The sequence below is a fragment of the Marmota monax genome, unplaced genomic scaffold (genome assembly GCF_021218885.2).
Source record: "Marmota monax isolate L192 unplaced genomic scaffold, Marmota_monax_Labrador192_F-V1.1 WCK01_AAM20220418_F8-fsc00030, whole genome shotgun sequence".
Classification (NCBI taxonomy): domain Eukaryota; kingdom Metazoa; phylum Chordata; class Mammalia; order Rodentia; family Sciuridae; genus Marmota; species Marmota monax.
In genome coordinates, this window is record NW_026691988.1 from 15,935,021 (window position 1) to 15,959,813 (window position 24,793).

The following is a 24,793-nucleotide window of genomic DNA, read 5'->3' on the forward strand; positions in this document are numbered from 1 at the left end:
CAGTTTGATCTCTCATTTGGAGCTGGCCAGCTGCAAGTAGCCATCACTGGTCAGGAATAAGTGGCCATGTACCAGGTTTTAGCACATTTTTCTGAACAAGTTGCTTGGCTGGGTGTACAGGCCTTTCTCCTTCTGTCTCTCTAGGTTTGGCAGCATTTATGCAGAAGTCGAAGTCAACTTCTACTTGAATCTAATTTTGCATTCTTTAAATATGCTTTATATTAAGTATTTTCAGTTTCCTACATAAATAAGTGATCATAAATTTGCAATATAGAAAGAAAACATCATCTAATTAGAACTCACATATGTTTATGTTTTTTATCCATTTACTCATTTGTATATAAAATTGTTTTTCATTCCATTTTTTCCTGTTTTGATTTTCCTGTTTTGGCATTTTTCCCTTATGTTTTTTTTCTCGAGCTAAAATCTTGTGATCTAATACAAATCAAAAAGGCAAGAATTACTAAGGACAGTGTATAATTCAACAAGCAGTATAGTTGCTAAACAAAATATTTCTGTTAAGAAAAGAATGACATATATTAATAGGATATAATTTTGATGTAAATCCTTATACCTAAGCTAAATAAACCTACACTCCTAGTAAAGGTAATGCTTAATGGCTCCTCATATGGAAAATACTTAAGAGTTCCATATGTCTGTAAATACAATGTAAGAAGGAAAATGAGATGGATTTTCAAAATAACCCTTATAAATTCAGATTTTACTAACAAAATGATAGAATTCCAATTATTGGAAATGAAACATTGTTGTTTTAACTAGTCACCATCTAATGTTTCAGATTTATAAGTGAATATGTTGTCTATTTTAGGTGGTATAGTTTGTTACAGATTAACCCTTTCAAAAATAACAATTGACAGATGGACAGAACACCTCCCAACACACACACACACACACACACACACTTCTGTTTGAACACCCTGAAGTACTCTCTAGATAGCCATGATTTGAGGTATCAAGAACCCAGACAACACCCATGCTCAACCTACAGGGATTAGGGAAGGTCACCCCCATATCCTATACTTCCAGAAACATGGATACCAGTGAAACACCCCAAACTTAATCTGCAAATGCCATGAAAACCAAGAGAAGTTCTCCTTCATAACCCATAGACTTCAGTCCATAGCTGCTGGTGCTAAAAGTGTTGGTACCATTTATGTTTGTTCCTTGGGAGCTGGAGAAGGTATCATCTGGTTCCTGCAGCTCCACAACAAGTAACAATGCTCCAATATGTATTTTTTCTTTGGTGCAGAGGGTCTGTGGCAGAGTCCCACATAGGGCACCATGGCTACTGGTGATATACTCTTGGTGTCACCTATGCTTGCCCTGAGGAAACTGAGGATACTCTTCTACATCCTGCCCCATTAAGACTGTCAGTAGCAGGTACAAATCCCAGTGTTATTAAGGGTCAACTCTGTGGAACATGAAGACAGACCTTTGGAGCCTATATCCACTACAAATTCATACAATTACCTTCATAAATTGTTGTAACCTACACTATTGAGGCACGGAAAGACACTGCTGATATTAATCCAGTTAAAAATGCGCTAAAGAATTAATAGACACTATTCAAAAGAATGGCCAACAAGCACTTGAAAAAATATTATTTCTCACTAATCATGAAGGAAATGCTAATCAAAATCACTGTTATGTATAACTAAAAAGAACAAAAATTTTAAAAATTAAAAGAAATAATAATGAGATATCATCTCACTTGGGTTGGAAATGGCTATAATCAAAAAGTCGAAAATTACAAAAGCTGGTGAGGATTCAGAGAAAGAAGAACTCATACATTGCAGGTGGGAATGTATATCAGTACGACTATTATATACTATATTTTGGAGATTCCTCAAAAACCTAAAAATAGATCTACCATATAATCCTTAATCAAGGATTAAGGAAGGTCATCCCCATATCCTACTAAAAGGATATCTGCATTCTCATGTTTATTAGCTCACTATTCACAGTAGCTAAAATATGGAATCAACCTGGATGCCCTTCAGTGGATGAATGAATAAACAAAATGTGGTATGTATAAACAATGAGATATTTATTATTCAGTCATAAAAAAGAATGAAACCCTGTCATTTGCAGCAACGTGGAAGGAAATAGAAGCTATTATGTTAAGAGAAATAAATCACACCTAAAAAGATAAATGCCATATGTTTTCTCTCTCTTATGGAAAGCAAGTCAATGTTATAGAAGAACCGAATGGAATAGTTGTCACTAAGCAGTAGGTAGAGAGGATGGAAAGACATTCAATAAAGGTACCAAAACACAGAGTGGAGAAATTACTTCTGATTCTTCCCTAGTATAGTAGGGTGACTATTTGTTAAGATAACTCATGATAAATTTCAAAATGACTAAAAAATATATGAAATTCCAAATACATAAATGATTAATGTTTGAAGAGATTAAAATATTCATTACCATGATAAGATTGTTATGTATTGTATACATGCATTTAATTACCATAATATACCCACAAATATGTACAAATATTTTATTCCAATAAAAATTAATTAAAATAAATTTTAAAAAGCATAAATTAACTAATGTACATGAAACATGGAAGTCTACTTTCAATCTAGGGATATTCCAATATGGTGTAAGATGACATGCCCTAATCTGAATGACTGAAGGAAAACAAAAATAAATTATATCTGGTAAAAGATAATATTAACTAGAACTTAAAATTATCTCTACAACTTTTCATACACAATTATTAGCCTTCCATGCAGAATAAGGGGCAGAAAGAAATCACTGAAAATGAAAGGGGCAATCTGAGTTGATTCCATATTTTATGATAATAAAAATAGATCCACAGACTCCCAGATACTGATGTTAATAGAAGTAGGTTTGAATACAACTGTGATTAGTATGTCAGAGAAAGGATATGAGCCAAATATTAAGTGAAAAAGGCATACGAAAAAATACTATAAATTAATGCATAATAGATGGTGTAACCACAGATTAGAAACACAGAAGAGAAGATCAGTGAACTAGGAAACAAATCAATAAATTGCATTAAGACTGAATGGAGAGAACAAAAAGCAAAATTATGCAAAGAAATCAAGAATCAATTAGCACACAAAGATACAGGTGATTGATTCCAGAAAAATACTGGACATAACTACTGTCTGTGAATAGCTACCAACCGTATAATTTCTACTTCAAGAAAGGCCTGAAAACTGTGGGTAGCAGGCACTAGCTCAAGTCCAAGAGTCCAAAGTCTTTGAAACCAGAAACTTCAATGTCCAAGGATAGGACAAGATGGACGTTCCAGTAGAAAGAGAGAACATTTTCCTTCCTTCACCTTTATGTGCTCTGTTTGGACCCTCAATAGATTACATGATGCTCATGCACATCAGTGAGATCAGATCTCTAGTCCACTGATTCAGGTGCTAAATGCTTCTGGAAACACCCTCACAAACAACAAAAACCAATATTTTAACAACTGTTTTTGTCAGCTTTTTCAACACTGTGACCAAAAGATAGGACAAGAACAATTTTAGAATAGGAAAAGTTCATTTGACACTCAGTTCCAGAGGTCTCCATTCAAATATGCTGACTTTGTTTCTCTGGGCCTGAAGTGAGGCAGAACATCAGGGAAGAAGGGTGTAAGGGAGGGAAAGCAGCTCAAGGTGTGACAGTTAGGAAGCAGAGAGCTCCAATTTTCAGGGATAAAGAATGAACCCCAAAGTCACACCCTCCGCAATCTGTCTCCTCCATCTAACCCCCTAACTGCCTACTGTTACGACCCAGTTAATCCATTCAGGTAGATTCTTGCACTGATTAGGTTAAGGCTCTCATAGAACACGATCATTTTCCCTCTAAACTTCTTGCAATGTCTCACCCATAAGCTTTTGGGAGTCACTTAGGATCTAAACTCTAACAACACTATCTGAACATCTCTTAGCTTGTCAAGTGGACTCATGGAATTAACCATTACACAGAGGATGCACTTAATTACCCCAACAAGGTGTGACAACACATGTGAAATGTTAACAGGAGAAAATCATTAAAGACTCAATGCTCAGGATTTTTATTGGAAGCTAGTTGCATAGCATCTCTGCCTGTTACATCCCCAAATTTCAAACGCTAGAAGGAAATAATATAATCAGCATATATCTTATTCTTTGTATAGGTTAGGCATGGAGAGCCACTTATATGGATTTGAGAAATTAAAGGGACCTTCATCAAATCCACCCTTCCAAATTCCATTGAAGGTCCACCCTCCTAAGCATGGTTTTCAAAGGATAGCATTCAGGCTTGATATCTTACCACTTCTGTGCATACCATGGGTCAAAGAAACAATTACAATGAAAATAATATTTAATTAAAAGATAATGAACATATGATTGGCTAATGTTTATAAAGCCACTAAATCTATATTTAGAAAATCTAATCTCTGAATTAAATTTTAAATTTGAAAATCAAAGATCTAAGTATCCATATAGATTAAAATAATAACAGAAAACTAAATTCAAAATAATACATTTTTAAAACCCTATGATAGAGAAAATCAACAAAGCCAAGCATTGATTCTTCAAAATGTTTAATGAAAGTGAAAAACTTCTGGTAAAATGTTCAAGATAAAAAAGAAAAGAAAGAAAAAAAATGTGAATAATAAACACCAGGGATAAAAAAGGAAACATTACAGATATGTTTTATATACTAAAATAATAATAAAATATACTATAACCAATGTTTTGCTAATAAATTTGAAAATTTAAACAAAATGGAAAAAATTCCTTGAGGATAATACAAAATAAGACCTTAATAGACAAATAAAAAAGTATGTGATTAAAAATGACTTATCAAAGTTTTCAGATGGCTTTAGCAGTGAATTTTATGAACTTTTCAGGAGAAATAATACCAAATATACATAAACTTTTCTAGAGAATAAAAAAAGAACTATTTCTCAACTCTATTTATGAGTATAGCATAACTTGATAGCAAAACTTATAAAGACATCACAAGAAAGAATGCAAATGCAAAAATCCTAAACAAAATATTAGCAAATCAAATTCAGGAATATGTAAAAAGGATAATATATCATAAAAATTGGGTCTATTCCCAGAATGCAAGTTTGGCTTAACATTAAAAAAAAAAAAACAGTTGACATAATTTAGCACACTTATGAAATTAAGGAGGGAACCATATGATCAGCTCATTGCATGTGAAAATGTATTTTATAAAACTTTAACACCCTTTCAGTATGCATTGTTACACAACCAATGTATTCTCAGTTTGGAGGATATTAAAATTGCATATATAGGGAGGTGCTATCGTAAAGTGGGGAGGTTGCAGGAAGTGCTGTCTTGTGAAATTGTCTATAACATACAGTGTTGCAGCATTATCTATCCTCTGCCATAGCAACAAATGATTGGTTGAGTGACACAACACTCCTCTTGTCCTCTCATTGGATAAGCAGTCTGATATTTGCCCTCTCAGTCTATTCTCTGTGGGAAGAAGTTTCCTCCAAAAAACTACCACTCTCCTGCATTTGTGTTTCTGCAGACAGGAATGAAGCAACAAGTTAGCCCAGTTGATCTGAACAGCTTAGTTAAATCTTTCGAAGTAGAAGGTAGGTCTGAGAGGATGGGCCACGCTGTGGTTTACATATGAGTTGTGCCCCCAAAGCTCATGTGTGAGACAATGCAAGAAAGTTTGGAGGTGAAATCATTGGATTTCTGAGAGTCGGAACCTAATCAGTGTACTGATTCTCATGAATAGATTACTCAGACTGCAATCTCAGGCAGGTAGGGCATGGCTAGAGAGGGTGGGTCCCAGGCATGTGTTTGGCAGTTATATTTTGTCCCGGAAGAATGGAGCTCTCTGCTTACTGGTGGCCATGTTCTGAGCTGCCTTTCTCCTTCATACCCTTCCACCATGATGTTCTGCCTCCCCTTGGTCCCAGAGAAATGGAGTCAGCCATCTGTGGACTGAGACATCTGAAACTGTAAGCCCAAATAATAGATTTTTCTCCTCTAATTGTTCTTGTTGGGTCTTTGGTCACAGTCATGAAAAAGCTGACCCAAACAGGCCACAAAACAAGTATACATTTGCTATGAACGTTTATGTCCTCCCCAAATTCACGTGGAAGGGTTAATCCCTAACAAGACAGTGGTAGGAGGTTGGGCCTGGGGAGGTCATAGGTTCATGAGGGTGGAACCTGCCTGAAAGGGATTAGTACCCTTATAAGAAGAGGCAGAGATTGATGATATCTGCCTGCATGAGATCACAGGGAGAAGAAGGCCATCTGCAAACCAGAAAAAGACCTCTCATCAGAACCTGACCATGCTGGCACTCTGACTTTCTAGCCTCCAGAACTGCGGGAGGGTGAGGGGTGTTTCTGTTGTTTAAACTCCCCCGTCTATGGGATTCTGTTAGGGCAGCCAGGATGGACTGGGATAGGATGAAAGCAGAGAAAACAGAAGGTTCAGGAAAGAGCTTAGGCCTTTGTTTGGGAATCTCAGACTCACCTGGGGCTTCAGAATAAGGTCCCTGCACAGAGGAAGAGTAAAGTGTTTCATTATGGGGGAAGAAAACAATGGAGAAACAATGAAGGAAAAATCTGAAAAGAAAATAAGAACTTGAAAGAGACCTCAGAAAACATCTCCATTCAATGTGGAGAAATCAAAGGCCTCAGGGTTGAATTGGTTTTATGGTCACAGTTGCAGAAGTAGAACAAGAGACTTTGATTTGTAGCAGAATGCTTTCCCTAGCACATTAAAATGCAATCATTACAGCTTTCTCTATTCATGTTTTTAAACTAATTTGACAGCTGTCCATCTAGCCTGCAGATACAGATGAGAATATAATTCCCATTTAAAAAAGAAAATGAACTACTTGAAACAGTGTTTAAGTGTTTTGGGTTACTTTTGCTAACAAATGTAAAAGACAAAACAAAAATATAGCAATTTGGGGAGAGAGTTAAAAGAAATGCAGTCGAGTGAACATCCTACATATCTTTCCCTTTCCTCTTAGACACCATGCTCCTTAATGAGAAGCATTTTGACTGATTTACCTGTATATCTATGTCTTTATATGGCTGTGTTGGATGCATATAGCAGTTCTGTAATAAGTGCTTATTAAATAAATACAGGAAGGCTGACTGCTTTAAATAACCTAGCAACCTCTTGAACCAGCCAGGGTTCTTCAGAGAAACAAAGAACAAGATGTATGTGTAGATATAAATATCTGGAGAGAGAGGGGGAGGGAGGGAGAGAGATTGACTTATTTTAAGGAAATGACTTATGCAGTTTTGGAGACTTAGTTAATTTGAAACCTGAAGAGGCTGGAGACCCAGGAAGAGCTGCAGCTTAAGTCCAAAGGCTATCTGCTGGAAAAATTCCTTCTTACTCATGGAGGTAAGTCGTCTTCTGTTCACCCCTTCAACTGATTAGATAAATCCCACCCATATTTTGAAGGTTAAGCCACTTTACTCAAAATCCACCGATCCAAAAGCACTTCCACAGAAACAGTCAGAATAAGTTTGACCATATATCTGTGCCCTGGAAACTAATAAATTGTACACATAAAATCAACCATCATACCTGTTATCATCACTGTCAGATTTTCCTGTTTCTCTTCCCATTCAATAATTTGAGTTACAAATTCAACCCAAATAATACATTTGACATCATGTAGATATTCTCTACTTTTTCCTCTGATACCATAAAGACTGTAAAACACCCATGTGATCCTGTGTTGTAAGGGCTAAGTCCTCCTTTGGTTTTTTTTTTTTTTTTTTTCCTTAGGAGCACTCCAACATGGCCTTGATAATTATACTGGGCAGAGAGAAGTCCTGAAATTACAGTATTCATTACATTCATGGGTCCTCAAGAGAGAAGCAAAGCAAGCCAAGCAGGAAGCTACATAGCAGGTGTTCCCAAGGAGCAAGTTCAAATGAATAAGCTCAACTGAGAAAGAAGATAACTGTGAACAAGTGTCTTTACTGGGGTCATGTTGAAGTACCATGTGCAAAATATGTGCAGGGATTTCATTGAGTCACTAGGTCACAATCAGAGAGGGCAAGAAAAGAATCTTATGATGGGGACCAGCCTTTGTCTTTATTTGTTCTTTTTAGTCATGCATGACAGTATACTGAGTATAATTTGACATATTTATACAAACATGCAGTATGACTTATTCTAATTAGAATCCTAGTCTTGTGGAGGTACATGTTGTAGAAATTCACAGCCTTTTCACAGTGGTAGATCTGGTCTTCAGGCTGAGGTGCTCAAAACCTGTTTGTGGGGCTCTCGAGGCATCAGGAAAACACAAAGTTTTAAAAGCTTACAACAAAGCTCCCCTTCTACCTTTATGAGTCTCCTTTATGGCTGGTTTGGCCTCACAACTGGGTTCTGAAAAATGCAAAATGAGAAAAGCAGTTTCAGTCCTTAAAAACATTGTTCACTTCCTGAACCCTGTTGTCCAGGCCCTGGTGAGCTTGGAAGCCATGTATTCTGCATGGCATAACCCCATGGTTTGGGATGATTTTAAAAAAATCCTTATTGCATTAATTCTCTAATACAATTTCAGAACACTGCATTTTCAGAATTTGTATAATTTCTACTTTTAATTATTTATACATCTCCCTCCCCTCAAATATTCTAATATTTTCTGAAAATTTAAGCTCTTTTGCTGTCTTCAAAATTATATTGAGTAAGTGGTTCTTCTAGACCACATTTTCTGGGTGTTTTTTTTATAGAAGGGCACTGGAATCAGTGCCATGTGAGAAGAGGCTAATTGCACATTCTCAGCAAGGTTACCTGATGCAATTGGAAATAGATCTTCCTTCCCAGAATATATGGTATAATCTTATCCATGGACTTTTATTGCTAGTACAAATAGTAGATGATTAGAATTATTTATTGATTTTGTTCTTTTTTTAATGTGAGTAATATTCCACTGTGTATAAATGTCACATTAGGTAGATGGATGGCATTGGAGAAGATAATGCTAAGTGAAGTCAGCCAATCCCCAAAAAACAAATGCCGAATGTTTTCTCTGATATAAGTGGGGTGACTCATAGTGGGGTAGGGAGGGAGAGCATGGGAGGATTAGATTAATTCTAGATAGGGAAGAGGGGTGGGAGGGAAAGGGAGGGGGAAGGGGATTATAAGGATGGTGGAATGTGATGGTCATCATTATACAAAGTACGTGTATGAAGATTTGAATTGGGTGTCAACATAACCTTATATACAAACATACCTTATATACAAACATACCTTATAGACAAAAAGAGATATGAAAAATTGTGGTATATATGTGTATTAAGAATTGTAATGCAAAAAAATGTACATGTATAATGGCGTAAATTGACCTGAACATACTTTATATACAGAGATACAAAAAATTGTGCTCTATATATATAATAAGGATTGTAATGCATTCCACTGTTGTCATGTATTTAAAAAAAGAATTATTTATTGATTAATGTTCTGAAGTGGGATAGAAATTCTCTTCATGTTGAATATTTTTGGATACTTAAAATAGTTATCAAGTAAACACTTCCCATACGTACTAAAAGATGACTGAACAGTGGCAGAGAGGTGAAGAAAGTCTACCACCCTGCTTTTTCTCTAAGGGAATCTGCCAGCTTGTCAAATCAATGAGACATGCCCCTATGAAACAGCCGACCGGCCACTCTCCACTTTTTACCTGAGAGCACAACTTGCATGAGTATCAGCCTACATTTGCTCTGCTTTTTATCCAATGTTAATGCATTTTATACCCCATTTTACCTTTGAGTAACAATCTAGGCAGTAAATTAGGAGGATGTCTTGAAATTTAAGGAATTAGGAATTCATGAGTAAAGGCAGGAAGAGACCCACAGAGGGTTGTGTCTGTCATGTGTGTATGATACAGGTTCTCATTGAGGGATAGCTTTTATTTTCTTTATGTGAAGAAACTCCCCCACCACAAAGTAACTAAAAACAAAGAATATTTAGTGAAAGAATATCAAAAGTAGATTTAGAGTAATGGTATAGAAGCTATGAGGAATTTTACCTCCATATTCTGTAAAAGATTAATGGTTTCTCAGAATCATATATGTATGAGTGTTAATTAGTAATAAAATATTGTGACACAGAAACTGCAAGCAATATAGTGAAAAATGCTTGGAGGTGAGAGAGAAAAATTATTTCATTAGAGATCTGGAGTCTCTAATAAAATAATCAAAAGTGCAGAAAAATATAGTAACTGATAAAATATTAGACAGATTATAAAAAGGCATATCAAGTTCAAAGGACCAATAGTAAGTCTTGAGGCTGACTTTTGAACAGATATTATGGAAATCAGTCGTCAATGGAATAACACCCCAAAATGTTGAAAGAAAAACTTCTGACCACAGCGGTTACCAAAATTCAAGCAGATAGGAGGAATGAGTTGCGGTTATCTACAGCACAGTGGGGTGACTGTAATTGATAGAATTTTTTTTTTTTGTAATGAACTAGAAGCTAGGAATTTGAAGTTGTCTTACACAAAGAAATAATGTTTTAAAGATATGGAAATAATAATTATCCTGGGCTGTTCATTAGCTATTGTACACAAGCACTGAATTATCAGGTTGTACTAAATGCATATAATTATTATGAGTCAATTAAAAAAATTCCAACCTAAAGTTCTATAACAGGGTGAACCTCCCCTTAAAATAGAAGGTAAATGCTGAGAAATTTATTACTAGAAGATCTGCACTGTAAGAAATATTAACAGAATCTTTTCAGATTGATGGAAAAGGGATCCTAGATGGATACACAAAACTATAGAAGGAATGAAGAACAGAAGAAGTGTTAAAATGTGAGTTGCTTAAAAATACTATTTAAAACACAACATTGTAGAAACAAAATAACAACAACTATATCACAAAATTGGGAATGGGATAAATGGAGTTAAACTGTGAAAACTATTAATATTTTTTGAAGTTGGCAAAATATTAATATAATTATAGTGAGTTAAGGAAACATATTTTTATCTCTAGAGTAACTACTCACATTAAAAAAATAAGAATTATTCCTAAAGGATAAAAAAGAACAGAGTAATAGAAAAAAATATGCCAAAAGAAAGCAGGTAAAAGGAACAGAGGAATATAAAACAGGGAGACAAATAGAAAGCAAAAAGCATAGATGGTCCAAAAATATCAGTAATTAAATTACATGTAAATGAGTAATACCCCAAAGCTGGGGTAATCCAAGACGTTGGACAACCATCATAGGTCTCTGAGGACTAGCTAAACTTCAAACTATCTGAGTGCACATCATGCAGATTAGGAAAGTCATGACTATTGATGTTACCTTCCAGCTCCCTGGGTACCCTTCTCAAATCTTATCCAAGTCTTTCCTTTCTCATTGGCAATTCTGAATTTTGTGTTTATCATTTCCTTGCTTTATTCTGTAGACTTACCAGATAGGTGTCTGTGCTTAAATAATATAGTATTTAGTTGTTACAGTTTTAAAACTATATAAATGGAATCATATTGTATACTTTCATCTTCATATTTTCTTATTATTATGTTTTCAGCATTTCACAGACAACTGAAATGCATTCATTTTTCCTGATATATGCTAATTCATCATATTATTATTGCATATTTTTTCATTCTGCTGTGGATAGATATTTGTAAATGTCTAAGTGTGTCTCTAGGATAGTAGAATGGTTGAGTTGCATTCAGAGCACAATATCATCTTGGCGAGACAATGCTAAATTGTTTTCTGAAATGAGTGTATTAACAGAAAGGTATAAGTTCCAGATGCTTGTCAACACCTGAATTTTGCAAACCTGGTAGGCAAAAATTGGACTGTGGTTAATTTTTATGCATTTCACTGCTTACTAATGAGATTGAGCATCTTTTCATATGTTTATTTCTATACCACAGAGACTTCCTTAATGAAATGCCTCTTTGAGTCTTTTGTCAATATTTTCATGTCATTTTCTTTCTTATTGATTTATAGGCATTCTTACATTTATTTTTAGATACTTTACTTTTGGAATGCTATGTAAATTCTACCTTTTAAATTGAATTGTGTTTTCTGGTTTTGCTCATGTGTTGAAATGCAATAAATCTTTAAAAAATTTATTTTGCCTTCACAAACTTTCCAAATTCTTGTTATTTCTAGTATGTGCACAGGTTTTAATTTTTTTATAGTATCATGATGTTATTTGTGAATAATGAGACTTTTTCTCTCATTATCCTTACAACTTTGGCTTTTCACATTTTATTGTGCTTATTAGGACCTTAAGCATAATTAAACAGTAGTGGGGAATAACACCTTTGTCTTATTCCAGATCATAAAGGAATATTTTTCCACATTTCAAAAATTTTATGATAGCATAACTTTACATCTTCTGCATGTTTAAAACATTTTTTAAAATGTTCATTTAGTTTGATAAGTAGTTATTGGGAACATACAGTGAATTTTGTTGATAAAATTCTGTATCTTTTTAGACTATCGTGCTTTTTTCTCCTTTATACTTTGAACATTATTAATTATAATAATCAAGTTTATAATATTATGCCATCATTTTTATTCTGGTGTAAACCCACGACTTAAAGATAAATAGTGCTACAACTTGGATCTGCAGTATTTCCCCCAAAAACACAGGAATTAAAGACTTGGTTACAATCCTGTGGCACTAATGGGAGGTGGAGGAACCTTTAATAGGTGGGGACTAGTAGAAGGAAATTTGGTCACTGGGGTTGTGTTAGTTAACTTTCAGTCATTGTGACAAAATGCCTGAGATAATTAATCTATCAGGAGAAAAGACTTATTTTGGCTTATGGTTTCAGTCTGTAGTCATCTGACCCATTTACTTTCGACCTGTGGCAAAACAAAACATCATGGTGGGGATCAGGTAGTGAAATAAAGCTGCTCACCTCATGGCAGCCAGGGAGGAAACAGAGGGGAAATGGCCAAGGTTCCCGTATACCCTTTAAGGGCATGCCTCCAATGACTTGTCTTACTTCTACTAGACCCCAATCTCATAAAGGCTCTACCACCTTCTAATAGCACCACAGGCTGGTGACCAATTCTTTAGCATGTGGACCTTTGAGGGATATTTAAGATCCAAACCATAACAGTGGGATATTTGTACCTGGTCCCTTCATCTCTCTATCTTTACTTCCTGGACATCATGAGGTGAGCAGCTTTGCTCCAACACATATTCCTATTATGATGTATCACCTTACCACAGGACCCAAAGAGAGTTAATTCACCATGGACTGAAACCCCTCTCAAACCATGAGTCAAAATATATCTTTTATCCTTATAAGTTGGTTTGTTCAGGTACCTTGTCACAGCAATGAAAAACTGACTAACACAAATAGCTTAACTTACTTTATTAAGGCTGCTATAACAATGTACCATAAACAGAAATCTATATCTATAGGTCTTGAGGCTGAAAGTCCAACATCAAGGAAACCAGCAGATTCAGCAAATTTGGTAAATGGTGGGCCCCCCAACTCCACTATGGTTCATACATGTTCATACTGTGTTCTCACATGGAAGGAGGAAAAAGAGGTGTCTTTATTAGGATACTTATCCCATTTTTTACCTAATCCCTTCCTTAGAGCCCTACCTTCTAATATAGCACCTTGAGGGTTAGGATTTCAACATAAGAGTTTGGTGGGACACAAATATACATACATGGCATTCTGCTCCAGCTCCCTACCAAAAAAAAAAATCGTATCATTTTTGCATGCAAGCTATATGGATTCCATCCTTATAGTCTCAGGAATTCTTAATTTCTTTCAGTACCAACTTTAAAATCTAAGTCCAGAGTCTCACTTCTTCTAAATTAAATATGGGTGAGACTTAAAGTACATTTCATCCTGGGGAAAATTGCTCTCCAGTTGTAAATCGGTGAAGTCAAATTGTGTGCTCTCAAAACCCCATGGTGAAACAGGCATAGAATAGGCATTCGCATCCTGAAAGGGAGAAAGAAGAAAGAAGAAAAGGGTAAGAGGTCCCAGGTAAGTCCAAAACTAGTAGAGCAAACAGCATTAAATCTTAAGATTCAAGAATAACATGTTTTGGCTCAGTGTTTGACCTTCCAGGCCCACTAGAATAGAGGTCCTACATAGCGTTCAGACGCACTGGGGTGGAGATCCTGCATTCTGGTCACACTCAGGCAGTGGCCCTCCCTCATGGCTCTGGGCAGTACTGCTTCCATAGTTGCTCCATGCCTGGGGTCGAAGTTGTACCATGCCTTTATTAGTTTCAGAGGTGGTTCTATCCTTAAATCTATGATCCCTGTGGTTTATATATTCCTTGAGCTGGCAGATATGGCACTTTATGGATGCTGCCAAAGATAACCACCTGTTTGGTTTAGATGTGAGTCCACCCCAAAAAGTGAGTCCTCCCCCACCAAAAAAAAAAAAAAAAAAAGCTCATGTATAAGACAATTCAAGGAAGTTTAGAGGTGAAATGATTGGGTTATCAAATCCTTAACCAAATCAGTGAATTAATCCCCTGATAAGGTTTAACTGGGAGGTAACTGTAGGCAGGTAGGGTGTGGCTGGGGTAGCTAAGTCATTAGGGGTGAGCATTTGGGGTATATATTTTTGTCTGTGGTGAGATCTCTCTCTCTCTCTCTCTCTCTCTCTCTCTCTCTCTCTCTCTCTCTTTCTCTCTCCCTCTCCTTCCCTCCTTCCATCTCTCTCCTTCCTGATCATTATGTCCTGAGCTGCTGTTCTCCCCCATACTCTTCATGATGTTCTGCCTCACCTCGAGCCCTGAGGAATGGAACCAGGTGTCTGTGGACTGAGACCTCTGAAAAGATTAACCCCAGAATAAACTTTTCCTCCTCTTAAATTGTTCTTGTCAGGTCTTATGGTCACAATGGTGAAAGAGCTGATCAAAATATCACCTGTCCCCACTGGAGGGATAGTTACCATGACTCATGACACATCTGGGCCTTTTAGAATCAGAACTGTGACTGCAATGATCATGTGACAGAACACAGGAATAAGAATCTTGAAACTATTATACCCCTAGGTTCTTGCTCTCTAGATCCATGATGGGAGGGACACCCCTGGTGAACTTCAAAATGCCTTTGGTGTCACTCTCATTTTCTTGAAGAATAGCACTTGGCTTGCATTGAGAAGGCTCTTCCAGAAGAATTTTACCAAAGAGTCCTTTGGTCACACCCTTGTTCTCTCCCTACCAGGTGTTCGTATTTTATCCCCCAATGTTGGCTAAGAGCTTTTCAAAATTTTAATTCCTGCTTCCAGTTTGATTAAAAATTCCATCTTTAAGTAGTTTTTCTTCTCTTAAATTTTATTACACTCAAAATAATCCAGGCACCACCTAGGGCTTTTTGCTTAGAAATTTCCTCAAATATCAATTTCAGTGCTCATAGTTTTTAACTTCCATGAAACACTAGGGCATGAACTTAATTCAGTCAAGGTCTTTGCCACTTCATAATTAGGATGACATTTCCTTCGGTTTCCTATAACGAGTTCCTCATTTCCATTTTATACCTCATCAAAATGGACTTTGTTATTAATATTTTCACTAATATTCTGTTCACAACCACTTAGGCACTCTCTAAAAAGATTGAGGCTTTCTCTACAATACTGTTTCTTTTGAACCTGCATTAGAATTATCCCTAACAGTCTGAGTCCTACTCCATTTTTGTGTTGCTATAATAAAATACCCAAGCCTGGGTACCTGATAAATAAAAGTTTCATTGAGCTCACATCTCTGGAGATTTAAGAGTATGGCACTACCATCTGCTTATCTCTGATGAGAGTTTCATGGGATGGATGGCATCACATTGCAGACGTTTGTGCAAGAGTGAGAGGTCACATGGTGAAGCGAGTAGGGAGGGTTTAGACCTGCTCTCCTATAACATCCTGTTCCCACAGGACCTAATTCTCTCCTGTGAGACGCAACCCAATATGCAAGACCAGCATTAATCCTGTCATGAGGGTGGTCATGACCAAATCACTTTCCAATAGCCCACCTCTTAAAGGCCTCACCACCTTTCAATGCTGTTATATTTCAAAATTCTCACATGAGCTTTGGTGGGAACAAAACACATTCAAACTACAGTAGTTTATTTATGGCATTTGGCATTATCTAGTGTTAGAATCTGTAAACAAGTCAAAATAACACCTGGCATTTTGCCAGGGGAATGATAGAGTTCGTAAACAAGTCTGGATGGTGCCTGGCAAAATGCCAGAGGGAGTAGTTTGAGAAGTAACAAAAGCGAGCCATTAAGTGTGGAGATTCCTGATTGGTTGACTGATGTATCTATTTTATGCTAATTAGATAAGCTGTGTGGAATGTATAAATACTGCTCCTGTCCTGCAATAAACGGCTCCTACTCCTGCTGTATCAACGTACACAAGTTATTCGTCACCCCCCGGTTATTTTGCTGCAGCCAGACAGACTGCGGCAGATGGTGGCCCGTACGGGGAGCCCCGGGACACTCGGGGGTAAGTGACGAAAAAAAGCTGCTCGTCCATAGATAGGACGGGAGCAAATCTGCTCATCCCTAGGCAGATAGGGCGAGAGGAAAACATGGCCATTTCGAGAAAATGGAAAAGATTGATACAGTATGTTTGTGTCTTGTTTTGTCTCAGTGTATTGTATTGTCTTTGTGATGAAAATATGGAAGGGGTGAGAAGTAAATTACTAAGGGAAGAAGGTACCCCAGTGGAACCAAGAATAGTTAGGGCATGTGTTGATAAAAGCCCAAGAACTCTAGTCAGAAAGAAAAAGAAAGTTCAGAAGAAGGATTATCAGAAAAAAAGTTGCAGCAAAAGGCTATTACTAAATACTTTTCGTTACCTGAGGGTGCGTGAAGCAGAGAGGCGGCTGCCGAGTGTGCAAGCCGGTCACAGCGCAACAAGGATTTTCCAAGAGGCAGCGGCGACTGGCCCTTCCCTGCCTCCTGGCCGGGGAGCTGGCTCTTCCACTGCTGCGAGCCCAAATCTAGACCTGACTTGGAGGCACAGTCTCGCAGGCTCTTGCTCCCTGTGCCCAGTAGCAGTTTGAGTCCGGGACACTCCCCAGGGCCATCTGGGGCTGCCCAGGCACTACAGCCAGCAGAAGACGCTACTGGTGTCCCTGATGTTTGGTCATTTTCAATGCCAATAACTAAACTACAATGGTTCTCCCACACCTGGAAGCTAATGAGTAATGAGCACTATTAAGGCTTATTTCAAATGCAAAAAAACCTTGATATAATGTACTAAATTGTTCAGAAGGTTGTTTTCTTAGTAGAATGCTACAGGATTTTCTTTAGCCATCCGGAGTTCCTGCCTTCGTCCCAGTGCCGGTAAAGACCAAGGTGGAAGAATTTCCAGTGTTGCTGAGAACCGGACTGAGATTTCAGCTGAGAACCGGACGAGACTTCGGATCAAGCTAGCTGCCTGCAGAACTTACCTGGACTGTGATTTAAGCTAGCTGCCTGCAGAACTTACCTGGACTGTGATTTAAGCTAGCTGTCTGCAGAACTTACCTGGACTGTGATTTACCGGGACTGTGAGTTAATCTATTGAGACACTGCTTTCTGGACTGAGACAACAAACTGTAATCTATAACAAATTGTAACTCGGTATCTTTGCAAATGGTGTCATTGCTGGTATAATTTTTCCAAGGGCTTCTTGCATGGAGCCATCAATTGGCTTGGTATTGTGGCATTTTGTATCCTCCCTTTCTGTTTGTAGCAGGTTATTTATGGTGTTTCTGTAAAAACCACTATGGTCGTTATTTAAATTAAACAAAAGGGGGAAATGTTAGAATCTGTAAACAAGTCAAAATAACACCTGGCATTTTGCCAGGGGAATGATAGAGTTCGTAAACAAGTCTGGATGGTGCCTGGCAAAATGCCAGAGGGAGTAGTTTGAGAAGTAACAAAAGCGAGCCATTAAGTGTGGAGATTCCTGATTGGTTGACTGATGTATCTATTTTATGCTAATTAGATAAGCTGTGTGGAATGTATAAATACTGCTCCTGTCCTGCAATAAACGGCTCCTACTCCTGCTGTATCAACGTACACAAGTTATTCGTCACCCCCCGGTTATTTTGCTGCAGCCAGACAGACTGCGGCAATCTAGCATGTGACTCTAGATGTTTTCAGCTTCTGTTCACTACCCAATTCCAAACCTTCCACATTTTTAGGTATATTTTACATCAGCACCCCACTGCTGGTACCAATGTTATGTTTTACTCCAGTTTGACTGCTAAAACAAAATACCATGAACAGGGTAGCTTATAAACAAATATTTCTTACAGTTCTGGAAGCTGTGAAGTACAAGATTCAGTCTTATGAGGACTCACTTTCTGGGTTAAAAATGTCACTCTGTGTGTCTTCATATGGCAGAAGGGGCAAAGGAATTGGTATAGTTTAAAATTTTGTTTCCTCCAAAAATTGTGCAGAAATTTAATTTCCATTTAAAATTATTCATAGGTGGGCCCTTTCATAGGTGATTAGGCCATTAGTATTCTATCCTCACAAAAGGGTTTATTGCTTTAGTAAAGGGCTTTTATGTATGGGTTCTTTGTCTTTCTCCACCTCATTCTGCTATGGGATAATACAGAAAGAAGGTCCTTTCCAGATGCTAACACCCTGATGTTGAACTTGTGAAGACTTGTTAGGACTATGAGCCAATACATTTCTGTTATAGCAACCAAAAGATACTAAGACCAAAAATTGGTACTGAGAACTACATCTGATTATGCAACAAATATAAGTGAAAATGTGGAAATGGCTTTGGAACCGGGTTGTGAATAGAGGCTAAAATAATTTGAAAACACAGACTAGAAAAAGGCTAGATTTCCATAAATGGATCATTAAGGAGATTCTTGCGAAGGCTCAAATGAAGAGCAGAATTATAAGGAGAATAAAACTTCTTAGCATTTAAATAATCATGATCAAAAGTTGGCAGAAAAGTAGACAATAAAAGCCATTCTGATGAGGTTTCAGATGGAAATGTGAACAAAGTTTAGAAAACTGGAGGGAAGGCCATCCTTGTTACAAGGTGACAAACTTGGCTGAATTGTGCCCATATCCTGGAACTTTATGGAAGATAGAACTTAAGAGTGATGAGCTAGGATTTTGGCAGAAGAAATATTGAAGCAGCAAAGCATTCAAAGTGCTACATGGCTTCTTTTAACTGTGTATAATAAAGTGCAAGAAGAGAGAAATTATTTAAATGCAGAATATATAATTAAAAAGAAAAGAGAACATAAAAACTTGGAATATTCTCAGTCTGACCATGAAAAACCTAAAAAAAAAAAAAAAAAAAAAAAAAAAACTTGTCTGGAAGAGAGTACCAATGGTACTGCCAAGAGACTGTTTGATGAGGCGGTTAGTTTGGATAGAACAAAGCCCAGTGCTATTGATCAAGACATGGGGAGAGTTGGCCCCAATGGCACTTCAGAGGTCCATGAGGATGCCCCTCCTATCACAGCTCAGAGCAGGGCCTCATAAGCCTCATAGGACCTTGCTGCCCTATGCCACCTCAAGTGTCTGTTCCCCAAGTTCTGCACAGTGCTCAGCAGCCCAACCATGACTCAAATAGGCCTAGGTGCTGCATAGGCCCCACTCAGGGAGGGACAGCTGTGCATCTTGGCAGCATCCACATGGCAGTGACTCTGCAGAGGAGCAGAATGCTTGAGCTTTAGGGCCATGGGTACCTTTACGTAGGTGAAAAGACAACAGGGAAATCTTGGGGGTCCTGGAGAAAATCTGCTGCAGTGATAGAACCACCACAGAGTCCCAACTACTGCTGTGTCTGGCAAAGATTTGGAAACAGGGCTACCTCCAAGAACCCAGAAGTTCACCAGAATGTCATGACAGCCCAGGAGGGCTACAGACATGAGACTCCAACCCATGAGAGAAGCTGAATAGGCTGAGCCTACAAAAGTTGTTGAAGTGGGGTTGCCTAAGGCCTGGGCACCCCTCAGTGAGCCCAGAGGAAGAGCATGGACTCAAGGAAGATTATTCTGAAACTTCAAGTTTTGATCTTGTTTGGCCTGCTAAGTTTTTGTGTCTCTCCCAGTCCTCTTTTTTTTTTAGGGTACAAATTGCATTTGTGAGAGCTCCACCCTCAAATCCAATCACTTCCCAAAGCCCTCACCTCCTAAAAACATCATCCCTTTGGAGGTTAGGATTTTGGAGTATGGATTTAGGAGGGTACAAATATTCAGACCATAATTTGACTTGATTCAGTCTGTTTCCATCTCTAAAATTATTCAATGTGTATGGTTGGAATTTGAAGGGAACGGAACTAAAACCCAAAGATACTTTCTATTCCCTAAGATATTCGTAAACGATGAAGACTTAATAAACCTAGACGGATGTTAAGAATGTCATAGGCACTGATGTTCTAACTGGATTATCCCTTTCCCAGTGCTTCTCTTAGCTAAGTCTGTAAACTTGACCTCTTTTCCTGAATTTATTTTCCTTAGTTATTTACCTTCTTCATATATTTCCTCTTTATCTTACTCATTATAATTTTAATTAAACTTTTGTAGTTATTTATATATCATCTGTGTCCCACACTAGACTACAAGCTTCGTGTGAGTAGGGACCCTTAATGCCCCATTTTTGCTACATTTCCAATCACTATCACAGTGTTTTGAATATGATGTACTTGAACACATGTTTATTGAATGACTAATGATGATAGTGGTCAGGATATCATTACTAACAGCAAGATAGGTTTTATCCAATCAACATTAATCACATTATCTATTATATATCTCTCTATTTATCTATGTCATCTACCTGAAAATACACACACTCTGAAAGGATAACTCCTATCCATAACTTTAGAAATGCATAGGATACAATCACTTTGAAAATCTGTCAGTATCTACACAAATTGAACATCTATATGCCTTATGACCTACCAATTACACACTATAAATGTATACAGATATTCACCAAAATATATACTACCACCTTCACACTCATCCTACTCAAAATGAAAATTACTCAAATTCCCTCAAAATCTAATGAATAAAAAATTCATATAATTGAATACTATACAGTCAAGAGAATACACAAAATACAATATGAAGCTATGTGGACAAATGTCATACAGAGTAAAAGAAGCTAGCACAAAAATGTACATGATGAATAATCTCATTAATATAAAGCATAAAATTAAGTCTCTGCTCTTAGTAGTCAGGAAAATATAAAGCCCATGGGCAGAGGCGCCCTAGGGCTGGAAGGAGCATGAGCAGTTTCTAGGTGCAGGAATATGATGATACTTGCACTGATTTGGATAATGGGTTTTTTTCAGTTTGTAGAAATTCAGCCAGGTATGCAATATAATATTTGCCATTTCCTCTTTGTATATTTACTTCAACAAAATGATTTGTTTAAAATGATAGAAGCATCATGGTCTTGGAAGAAAAAGACATTGAATTTAGTCCATATTTTGCCACTTAAAAAGTATATCATTGGGGCTGGGGATATAACTCACTTGGTAGAGTGCTTACCTCACATGCAAAAGACCCTGGGTTTAATCTCCAATGCCCCCCCCCCCCACACACACACACACTCACACAAAAGTATATCATCTGTTTAATTAATTTGGCCTTTCTTGTTTTATTTATCTGCAAAATAGGGGAATAGTAACATCTACTGCATGTTGTATCTATATGTATCTCTATATACACATTTGTAAATATACATATGTGTGTGTGTTATTGTCATCATGTAAGGGATCAGTGTGAGGGGTACAAAGGCTATCTTGAAGAGGTAGTATGAATCTAAAGCCATTGGAATCAACAGGAATTTGGAATTTCATATGTACCTAGAAGAGAATGTGTTCAAGAGGCGAGAGTCTGTCAACTATGAGGGCAAAAACGGGAGAGTGACAGGGCCACATGAAGCAGTGACAGGGGGTTGACTTGGACATGGGGAAAGCAGGTGCCACATACGTCGTGACCAAGGAGGTGAAAGTGCTGTGACTTGAAAGTTATACTTCTGAATGTTAAACTATTAGATTGAAACTATGTATCAAGATTACAGAATCTTGTGACATTTATTGACAAGATTGAGCATCTCCAAACTAAATACTTGCATCCATACATTTTTTCCTCAAATAGATATTGACATTGAAGAGGTTCAAAATATGCCACCGAGGCATATTGATTTCTTTGAACTAGATGAAATGGAGAAATTGCCAACAAGACAAAGTTTTTCATCTCCCCCTCAAGTTCCTAAAATAGAGTCTGAATCTCTCCTTTTGTCAGAACTTGACAATTACAAAGCAAGCTTTCATTATAGAGGCATCTGTATCAGGAGGAGAGCTACTCTGAGACAGCTTGTACCACCTGACAGAGTTGATATACAGTAACTAGGCAACCTTTATTCACCCTACATTTGCTCTCTTCACCCTCCCACGGTTTGTCTACACTGCCTTCCAAACACCTCAAGCCCCTTTACCTTTTCATACTCCATGATGGTATATAAACTTTCATCATTTGGCTGCTGCTTGGAATTTCATATTTTTGTGGGGCTCTCATACAGAAGGAACTAAAATTGTCAACCTCCTGCTAATCTGTTTTATATCAATTTAATTGATAGACCAGCAAAGAACATAGTAAGGTAAAGGGAAGCAATATTTCCCTTCCTTGGGGGGTGAGGTAGATGAACAGTCAGGACCAGCCCTGAGTCAGGAGGTAATAATCTGATAAGGAAGGCAGACATGAATCTTGGCAATAGAGAGAATTAAATGCTTGAGGTAAGCACAGACTCCTGTGTGACTCTTTATAAATGGTACCTAATCCATGTTTTTTAATTTAAGGAAAGCTTCCTTAAGGGGTGATATTAAGTTCCAGTAATTGGGTTTCTGAACCTTTAGGACTAAGGTCCAGATTTTGACTCTGGTAAATTTACTACAGAAAAAGTTATTTTGTGAAATTTCTTGGCTGCCAGCCACATAGATTATCTTGGTCGTGACACCATATTTGCCTGGTGGCAGTGCAGTATGGAGGCAAGCTGCCAGAGTCAGAGAAAGAAAGTAAGGCAAAAACCAGTGAACTCCTAGGCTTGTCTGATGATGGGCTTCCGAAATGTCTTGACTGTGTTCAGGAGTTAATGTGAGGATTGATTGAAGTTAATGCATCAGTTTCCCTCTACCTAAATATTAGTTTACTTATTAGTCAGTATGATTACCTTCTTATGGAGATATGCCTTCATTCATTAAAATTTAATATTCAAAACAGGTTTGTTCTAATTGAGTAAAAAATTTCAACCAGTGTTTCCTGAGCACCACAGAATGCTTGACTCTGTTAGAGGGACATAAAAATGAAAAAGCTTCTGCCTAAAAAGGCTGAGATTCAGGTACGAATGGAAGAGGGAAACAAACATGTAATTTATTGCAGGCCAAAGATAGTTTAGAGGGCTTTAGGAAGGCCTGCTGCAAAATTTCCATTAGCATCTCTAAATTACCCAAATGAGCATCCAATTTAAGTAGGTCACTGTATTTGCTAAGCAACTATAACCTAAAGGCAATTAACTTCATCCCAAATACCCACTTGTAGCAAATATAGAGGCCAAAGAAAGTTCTCTGTTCTCTCTGGAGTTTCAATATCTGAATCTGAGAAATAAAATGTCAGCAGACAGGTTAACAGGAGAAAAAACATATAAACTTATTATATGTATGGGAACCTCAAGAGAGAGGGAGACCCAGATTTAAAAGCTTATCTATTCTCTTCATAGGGAAGAGGGCAGTGGGGATGTATGCAATTTTGGAGGAAGAGTAAAAATTTTTTTAGGGGTGATAAATGGGTTGAATAGACAATGGGTTAGGGCAAAGTTCATCTGGGCTCTAGTGTGATGTTTGACTTGCATTCTCTTTTCCTGTGAAATGGGCTAGATCTTCCTTGGTTGATAAAAATTACAGGGAGGAAATAGAAGGCAAGTGTGTCCCCCTTGGGGGACCAAGTCTTTAGGTAGTTAGGCAAGTTTCAAGAAAGACCCTTTCCTGCACTTGCTTCTTCCCAAGTGCTGTCAGTTTGAAGTCCATAGCAATCTATTTTGGTGTATCATTGTTTGTGTCCCAGCACAAATTATCTCCCTAAATGCCATCTATCCACCCATCACACAACATTAGATGCAAGAATAAGTTTTCAAGAGGGAAAGTCGTGTAGGACCAGGGAAGGAAGCGCAGAAGAGGTAGAAAGGACAGACTGTGCTTCTCTGCCCAGAGATGGGGAGAGGATTCTGTGAATGCAGGACTCAGGGAGGGTTGTCATCTAAAGAGAGAAATCAGAATATTGAAGATACTGCATAGAAGCCTAAAAGGCTTGGACTTCATCTGTACACAGGAAGGAAACATGGGGAGTTTAAATTAAATAAAACCTGAGAAATAATATTTCCATGACAGTAGAAATTGTGCTGGCAGGAAGGCATTGGAAGAAGGGGGACAAGTCAAGTCAAGCAGAGCCATGTTCATTTGGCTCATATAAGTTTCCTCAGTTCTGCAATTCACACTACCTTAAGTACCTCAAGGCATATCAAAGCATATCATATTTTAAAACATGATACAAACCATTCCACCATGCCAAATTCTTTTTAACATACTAGCTATTGTAGTGTTATTTGGGTCTGAGTAATAATAGCTATTGGTAGTGCATCTTAAAGACTTTTGCAGAAGTCTTAAATTTTTTTTCTCAACGCAGCCAACTTGGCAAAAGCAAATTTGGAGTCCATATCCCTGGATTTGTTTTTTCATCAGTGTGATTGTTTGATGACAGGAAATAGACCTTGTGCTGTTTTATGATGGATCATAAAAACA